Source organism: Vipera berus, assembly GCF_964194415.1.
Source record: "Vipera berus genome assembly, chromosome: Z".
NCBI classification, from domain to species: Eukaryota; Metazoa; Chordata; class Lepidosauria; order Squamata; family Viperidae; genus Vipera; species Vipera berus.
Genome location: NC_138205.1, coordinates 72,292,095 through 72,301,293, shown reverse-complemented (window position 1 = coordinate 72,301,293; position 9,199 = coordinate 72,292,095).

The window sequence follows — 9,199 nt, the reverse complement described above, 5'->3', positions numbered from 1 at the left end:
TGGTTCTTTGGATAGAGTCAGGTTTTTAGTATTAGTTTTTTCAATATCTTGTTGTTGTACCTTGCATTCCTTTGTCTCAATTTTGTTATATTCCAGTTTTGTTATATTCTGAGTTGTAAATTCTTTAGTGAAAGTCTGTGTTACAGTTTGTAACTTGGAGTTGGCACCTAAATTTTCCAGTCTGGAAATAAACATCTCAGTGACTTTATGGATTGTTTCTAATATGAGCTTATAGTCAAGCGAGGTTTGTGGCTGATCAGTCTCCATTTTGAAATAATGGTAAATAATCCTTAGTGGAGGCTAATTTTTAAACAAAAGTCAGTAAATGTTCATCTCCACAAGCCTTAAGTTCACCTCCAGCTGTCTCAGGTTTTTATCTTTAGCTGATAATGTCAAGGGCAGTTCCAAAATATAAACAGGTTAATTTGCAAAAAATATTCACTTACTATATCAGGTTTGGCCACAAGATGTCCCCAGCATGCTTAAAATCTTTTTCAAACAGAGTAAATTTATCAGTTTTGAGTTAAGTAGTTCTTTTCTCTCTTTTCTCCCTTTTTTAATCAGGTAGATAGAATAGCCAGTTTCTGTAAGAATAGGAGTTTTGGGTCACCAGAAATAGAGAGGAAGTAAGTTGGATTGAATAGTATTATTCTGTTCAAGTTTTTTTCTTTTTTTCTCCTGACGTGATCAGAGACCACCTTTAAGGAGGGTGGGGGGGAAAGGGATCCCTTCCCTCTCTCCTCACAGGGGGAAACAAATTCAAGAAGCTTTCAGCAGCAAAAGGTAGACAATTAAGAAAGAAAGAAGGCAATTCTCACCCAGTTTTCAAGTGCTTTCAAATGCTTTGTTGTAATTTTGGCTTCGGCAGGAAACAGCTGAAGGGATGGGCCATGGGAGTGGCCAATCCTTTCTTTGTCGGTTCAGAGAGTTGGTCCAAGCTGGTGGGAGGGCCGCTGCCCTTCTACCACCAACTGGAGAGTCCTCTCCCCAGCTTGTTGCCCCTCCAGGGTGACGTTTGACCCCTTTACAGGGGTCCCCCGGGAAAGAAATCCAGACAATGTGAAAAGCGTTCTCCTCACATGTCTGGCTGCATCGCGATCCAGAACCGGGAGCCTACCCTTGCAATTTTGATCATGTGTGGTTTCTTGATTGTGTTAATAGAAGTTCACCAGCCTTTGCAAATGGCTGTAAATAAAATTTTCTTTCAGTGACTCCCAAGTCTCTTTTTGAGTTTAATTTTATCCCAGACAACTTGGGTGATCGTCCAGGATATCCAAACAGTCTCCAGTAAACCGAGTGGTACCATTTCCAATGGAAAGGCATGCCCCATTGATTTTAATGTTTCCGGAAGAACATTGCCACTTGTCCTGGTACCCGTGAGGGCCCAAGACACTAAACAGTGAGATCACTGAAAGAGAATGAAAAAGGGAGAGGATTCAAGGCCAGCGGCCTGTACCAGGTAACTTCATGCATGGACCCAAGTGAGGAATTATGGAAACCTGGGTGGTGGGGGTGGGTAGACTGGTATGAGTCTGAGACCTGAAAGAGAGTGAATGAAACAAGCCTAGGACCAATAGGGTCTGGTAAAGCTCAAAGCAAGAGCACAGTCTTGATCTGCATTTCCATACCTCCATGAGGAGATTGGCTGGAGATGGACAAAGTGATTTGGTGAAATGCAAGCTGGTCTCTATAGATTGGTAAGGACTTGAGCACCAGACAGTAACCACCCATGGGCAATCAACAGTCCAGAAAGAGCAGAAAAGACCCAGAGGGGAAGCTGGGGAAAGAACTTAATATTTCTATTCCTCCAGGGAGTCCCCTTGGTAAAGTCTTGGCTAGATGGAAGTCTCCCCCATATCACAGAATGGTGAAGGACTTAGATAAAAATTTAATGATTCAGTATTGTTATTTTGTGTGGGGACAAAAACAAATAGATGAAGGAACACAGTGGCTACAGTTAGGAAGTTTCAACTATTTTATTTTTCAGTCTCTATATAACTACATGTTAAATAAAAAAGATAAGAAACCTGAGGAGATTAATTATGCACTTATCTGGGTACCAGATAAATGGCCTCCAGAAACTGATTATTTGTTCTTAAGTCAAAATAAGTGAAAACTTAACTATAACCAATTGAGGAAATAGAGGAAGAATCAAGGAGACGTTTTCTTCCACCACCATACAATCCCCAGGCTCATCAACCACCAATGGGAGCATCAGGGGAAATGGGTATGAAAGACTCAGGAAAGAAATAAAGCAATGTAAAAGGGATTTGGCTAATCTCCCCTTTGCAAATTTTGAAATAGAGGCAGAAAAAGGGAAAAGACAGAAGAAGAGAGAAAAATTAGAGGAGGAGGATACTTTGTTCCCCCCATGAGAAGTGGCCAGTGGATTGAATGCACAAAATATGTCTATCATCAGTTATGTGCAGGGTCCCTTAAAAAGTTCAGAAGTAAGAATGTTTAAATGAGATTTAAAAAGTTTAGTGGAAGACCCCATGGAAGTGGCTGAACAATTGGATAATTTATTGGGCCTTAACATTTATACTTGAGGTGAACTCAATTCCATTCTTACCACTCACTTTAATGGAGAAGAGAGAGAATTGATACAGACAGCTGCTGTAAAAGTATGGAGAACCCTAATAATAAAATTAGACACCAAAAATACCCGATAGTGAGACCTAATTGGGATAATAATGTGCTTGCAGGTAGGCAAAATATGGAAGACATGAGAGCTATAATGATTAGGGGAATTAAGGAAGCTGTGCCTAGATTGCAAAACATTTCTAAAACCTTTGAAATAAGCCAGGGAAAAGATGAGACTCCATCCACCTTTTTGCAAAGATTAAAGGATGCAATGAGAAAATACTCTGGTATGAATCTTGAAGACAAAAACCACACAAGCTTTGCTGAAATTAAATTTTGTAACTAAAGCCTGGCCAGACATACATAGAAAGTTACAGAAGTTTGAGGGCTAGTCAGAAAAACCTCTCGATGATCTTTTAAAAGTAGCTCAGAAAGTATATGTAAGAAGGGATGAGGAGAGGGATGAATGAAAAAGAAAAATGCTGGTAGCAACTATGAGGAAAGTAGTAAAGCAAGAGAGGGAAACAGAAAGACCGTTGTTGAAATGGAGGGAAGTAGAGCATTGGCAGAAAGAAAATGGCCACCCCAATGAAAGGAGAAAACCAAGCCTGTGCAAATGTTTTGGGTGTGGCCAGGTCGGCCATTTTAAGAAAGATTGCCCTGTCATGAAGGAAGAGAATAAAGTTTACCAATTGATGGAGGAGGAGGAGGATTGATATGTATTCATCTGTTAATTGTATTATCTGTTCACATGTTAATGACATTATTGTTAGTTAAGTTTGAAATGGTTTTAGAACGCTTCGTGAGGTAAATCTCCATTGACAGTTCAGCACGCGGCAATTTGACAGCTGTCAAATTGCCGGCAGCTAATATGCAGGCGCAACGTTGACAGCTCCACACGCGGACCCGAGCTGTCAGAAACCAACGCAGACGATTGGCCCATCCGACGAGCGGGAAAGCAGCGGGTCCAGGGATTGGCGGAACCAACGATCAGCGGGCTATATAAGGGAGCTGTAACCCCACTACCTTGCCTTGGTGTACCTCAATAAATCTAAGAAGCTGAACCTGCTGTCTCCGCGTAATCCTTGCCCCACGTACATACTACTGGCGACGAGGGTGGGATCCGGCTTGCTAAGCTGAAGTCACTGAGCTTAGGAAGGTTTCCTTCTGGAGGCTCTGAGCTAGTCACGGGAAGTTGTAACTTCCACCTCAAGCAAGCCGAAGGAGAACCGAGACAGCATGGCAGCTTTCGGCCAGATACGCGAGTTTGACACTCGATTTCCTGAGCATTGGGAATCACACCTCGGCCAAGTTGAAGGCTACCTGCAGGTCAGCAAGATAACCAACGACCGCGCTAAGGCAGCAGCACTTTTATACCTCAGCGGAACCGCGGTATACGACGTGGCCGTCGGTCTATGCAGCCCAGAGCTGGTCGCGCAGGTGACCTACGCTGAGCTAACAGAAAAGCTCAGCAAGCACTACATGCCAACCCATTCCGAAATCTACTGGAGGGTCCAGTTCGCGAGGCGTCGCCAAAGACCTGGGGAAACGGCAGCAGACTTCGTAGCAGGAGTTAGACAGGCCGCCAGATGGTGTCACTTCCCGGACCTGGAGGACCGGATAAGGGACCAACTGGTCATCGGCCTCCGAGACGAGCACCTCCAGAAAAAAATAATGGCGAAACCGTCCCTGAATCTAGCTGAAGTCACTAGGGAGATTCAGGCGTACGAAAACACCCACTCCAAAGACTTCGCCAAGGCCGAAAATAGCCAAACCGGGGCCGTGAACCAAGGGGAAACAGTCCCCAGAGACCAAGGGGAAATAGAAGATCTCACCGACGTGGACGCCATCCACCGTCGATTCGAAAAGCTCCAAACCCGAAAAGCCGACAACAAGGAAGGGCCGAGACCCAAGAACAACAACCGAGAGCCCCGAGTCGCTTGTGCCAGCTGTGGAGGGAACCACATCAGATCCTCCTGCAGATTTAGAAACGCCCGGTGCCACAACTGTGGAAAATCGGGGCACATCAAAACAGCATGCAGAAGCCGCAACCGTGGGGAGCTACACGAAGTTGAAGCAACGTCCCCAGGTATGACACCCCGGAGCAGGCAAAAAAGCAGGCCCCCCAGCCACCTAGTACAGGCTATTAACAAAACGGCAGGAGGGGGGGACAGCCACAAGTTAACCCCTAAAGTAAAAATTAAAGCCAAACTACAAGGGGTACCATGTGAACTAGAGGTAGACTCCGGCTCAGCAGTCACCCTCATTTCAGGGCAAACCTTCAGGGAAATTTGTCGCAAAAACAGGAGACAAATTCTTTTAAAACCTCCCCAGGTGACCCTAGCGGACTACCAGAACTCCCCAATACCCCTGAAGGGTCAAGCAAAAATTCTAGTGGAATTTAAAAAATTCCGGTGACCCCTCAACATCCTAGTGACCCAAGAGAACAGATCTAACCTAATCGGCCTAGACTGGTTCAGGGCACTAGGCATAGAATTAACAGGCATCAACAGGGTACAGGCCGCAAGCCTCGAAGACGTCTCCAAACAATTTGCAGACGTCTTTGACGGTTCCCTAGGAACTTACACAGGGCCCCCCATCACCCTTAATCTAAGACCAGAGGTACCTCCCATAAGAATCCGAGCCCGAAGGGTCCCGTTCGCCCTCAAACAAAAAATTGAGGACGAGCTGGACCGCCTCGTCAAAATAGGAGTCCTAGAACCCACCGACGGTGGGACCTGGGAAACCCCTATAGTAACACCTATAAAACCTAACGGCCAAATTAGATTATGTGCCGATTATAAAGCTACTCTAAACCGGGCACTAAACGCACATGCTTACCCGGTCCCCGCGGTGAAAGACGTCATCTCTTCTATCAGGTCCGGCGCCATCTTTGCCAAACTTGATTTGGCGCAAGCGTATTTGCAGCTTCCAGTAACTCCTGAAACCGCAGATGCGCAAACGATTGTAACTCACCGCGGGGCTTTTAAAGTCAAACGCTTACAATTTGGCATTTCAGCAGCCCCAGGAATCTTCCAAGAAGTAATGGAAAAAACTTTAAAAGGGATTCCTGGGGTATGCCCCTATTTTGACGATGTCCTTATCGCCGGCGAAAATAAAGAAAATTTAGCGGAGTGCCTGTCAGCTGTTCTGACAAGATTCAGAACAGCAGGTCTTAAACTTCACAAGCAGAAATGTCAAATAGGGGTTCCCTCAACAGAATTTTTAGGCTACAAAATAGATGTCCACGGGATCCACCCCACTGACGCCAAAATCAAAGCTATCAAAGCTGCCCCAACACCTAAAAATAAGCAAGAGTTACAAGCGTTCTTAGGACTCTTGAACTTTTATCATGCATTCTTACCACATAAGGCTACTCTAGCCGAACCATTGCACCGCCTCTTAGATAAGGGACGCCCCTGGCTCTGGACATCGGAACACGATGCCAGTTTTAACAAACTCAAAAACGCCCTGTGCCACAGTTCTACAGTTACATTATTCAGGGAAGACCTTTCCCTCTGCATCGCCTGCGATGCATCTCCATACGGTATCGGGGCGGTATTAAGTCATCTCTTAGCCTCAGGGGAACAAAAACCTATAGCATTCTATTCTAGGACCCTGACAAAGGCAGAAAGAAATTACGCCCAAATTGACAGGGAGGCGCTAGCCATCGTTGCGGGGGTCAAGAAGTTCCACGACTACCTATACCACAGGTCTGCAACCCGCGGCTCCGGAGCCGCATGCGGCTCTTTCAGCCCTCTCCTGCGGCTCCCAGTCCTCTGACATGTGCAGTCCAAAAAAAAAAGTGGGACTAAAAAAGTTCAACCAATCAAATATGCAGGGTAGGTGCATATCTTCCCTTGGCTCCACTCTTCAGTCAAACCCTGTTCTGCGCATGCGCGCATGTATGCGCATGTGCACACATTTTTTGCGGCTCCCAGTTTTTCCTTTTGTGAGGGAACCGGTTCTGAGTGGCTCTTTCACTGTTTCAGGTTGCTGATCCCTGACCTATACGGTAGAACGTTTACCATATACACCGACCACAAGCCCCTTCTGGGCATTTTCACGTGGAACAAACTAACCCCGCAAATACTTTCACCTAGAATACTACGTTGGTCAACCTTCTTGTCAGCTTATTCATTCCAATTAATCCATAAACCAGGAAAAGAATTAGGACACGCTGATGGGCTCAGCAGACTTCCCCTGCCGGAACTAGACCCAGACCCAGCTCCAGCTGGGCGTATTCTGGCAATCACAGAACTTCCAGATACCCCCCTGACAGCTAAGGACATTTCCTCGGCTACAGCCACTGACAGAATATGCAGCCGAATATATCAATGGGTCTCCACAGGATGGCCAGCCTCGTGCCCGGGGGAGGAATTTAAACCATATTATGCTAGACAACACGAGCTTTCAGCACACCTAGGGTGCCTTCTATGGGGAAACAGGGTGGTAGTTCCCCAAAAGCACAGAGAAAAGACCTTAATAACTCTTCATGAGGGCCACCCTGGGATCGTAAAAATGAAAGCCCTAGCAAGAAGCTATGTATGGTGGCCGGACATTGATAGCAACATTGAAAATTATGTCGCGGGCTGTTACCCATGCCAATTGACAAGATCAGCCCCACCTCAAAACACTCCACACAGATGGGAGGCAACAAAGAACCCATGGTCCAGGGTCCATCTGGACTTCGCCGGACCATTCCAGGGGCAAATATTCCTAATAGCAGTAGATAGTTTTTCTAAATGGCTTGAAATTGCCCCAGTCCACAGCACCACCACTACCAACACAATCCAGGCTTTACGGGGTTTTTTTGCTACACACAGCCTCCCTGACACCCTTGCTACTGACAACGGACTCCAATTTACATCTCGCGAATTTCAGATATTCACGAGGGGCAACTCTATTAAACACATTACATCAGCTCCTTTCCACTCCTCCTCCAACGGGATGGCTGAAGTCATGGTGAGGACCACCAAAGACGCCCTCAGAAAAATTGTACAAGGCAACTGGCATCGCAGACTCTCCCAATACCTTCTCGCCCAGCACACCACACCATGCACCACCACCGGAAAATCACCGGCGGAACTACGATGGGGACGAAGACTAATCACCCGATTGGATAGAATGCACCCAGACAGAGGCAACAGTGAAAGCGAACAACCCCTCCCATCGAGAACTTTTTCCATTGGCCAAACCGTATGGGCCCATAACTATGCATCAGGACCTAAATGGCTGCAAGGCACCATAATCGACCAAACAGGGCCACTCTCATACATTATACAGACTCAATCCAATGAACACATCCGCAGACACATAGATCAGTTACGGAACCGACAACCCCAAAACATTCAGCCACCAACCCCGCCCCGCACATCACCCCCACAAATAGCAACCGGAACCCGTCAAATCCCCACATTCCACCAACCAGCACCGGGGGAAGGGGAACAAGAGAACGACGGAACTCCAAGACGCTCCAGCCGAAGAAGACGACCACCAACATATTTGCGGGACTATGAATGGCGGGGCAACACACATCAACAGAGGGAGAGGAATTGCACCAGTTCGGGGGAGGGGTAAGGGGTGATATGTATTCATCTGTTAATTGTATTATCTGTTCACATGTTAATGACATTATTGTTAGTTAAGTTTGAAATGGTTTTAGAACGCTTCGTGAGGTAAATCTCCATTGACAGTTCAGCACGCAGCTAATACGCAGGCGCAACGTTGACAGCTCCACACGCGGACCCGAGCTGTCAGAAACCAATGCAGACGATTGGCCCATCCGACGAGCGGGAAAGCAGCGGGTCCAGGGATTGGCGGAACCAACGATCAGCGGGCTATATAAGGGAGCTGTAACCCCACTACCTTGCCTTGGTGTACCTCAATAAATCTAAGAAGCTGAACCTGCTGTCTCCGCGTAATCCTTGTCCCACGTACATACTAAGGATGATTAGAGAGGTCAGCGGCACTTGATTTGGGGATCCCCACCAAGAGCCTTGATAAATTTATTACTGGGACTTAATAAGGAGGAAGTCGTATTTTTAATTGATAATGGGGCCTCCCAGACTTTTATTAGTACTCTCCCTAAAGGGATAAAAATTAAATGAATTAATACTTGAAGAATTAGCAAAAGAAATAATGCAAGCCTTGAAGTTGCCCAGAGAAATTGCAGTGGTACATGTAGAAGGACTCCAAAAAGGAACTAGCTTTGAAGCCATAGGAAACAATCTGGCTGATAGAGAAGCCAAGGATGCAGGGATGTCAGAGGAAGGAGATATATAACACCCATGTTAAAGGAAGTCATTCTGACATTCAGTGAAAAAGAGGAAGAGGGATTAGTTGATACGGGAGCCATTAAGGATAAGGAAGGGAGATGGGAGCTCCCTGATGGGCATGAGATGTTGAACAAGCCATTGACCAGAGAGGTTAAAATAAAAAAGTAAAATAAATTAAAACTTTTACTTTTGGAGGAGCTCTTTACAGCCTTTGCTGCCTGTCCACTATCTTGGCTCCTCCCCCACAAGATTTCCTCATCCGACCAGAGAGGTATTAAATACCCTCCATGAGGGAACCATTGGGGTGTCTTAGGCATTGGTGGATCTGTTCTTAAGGA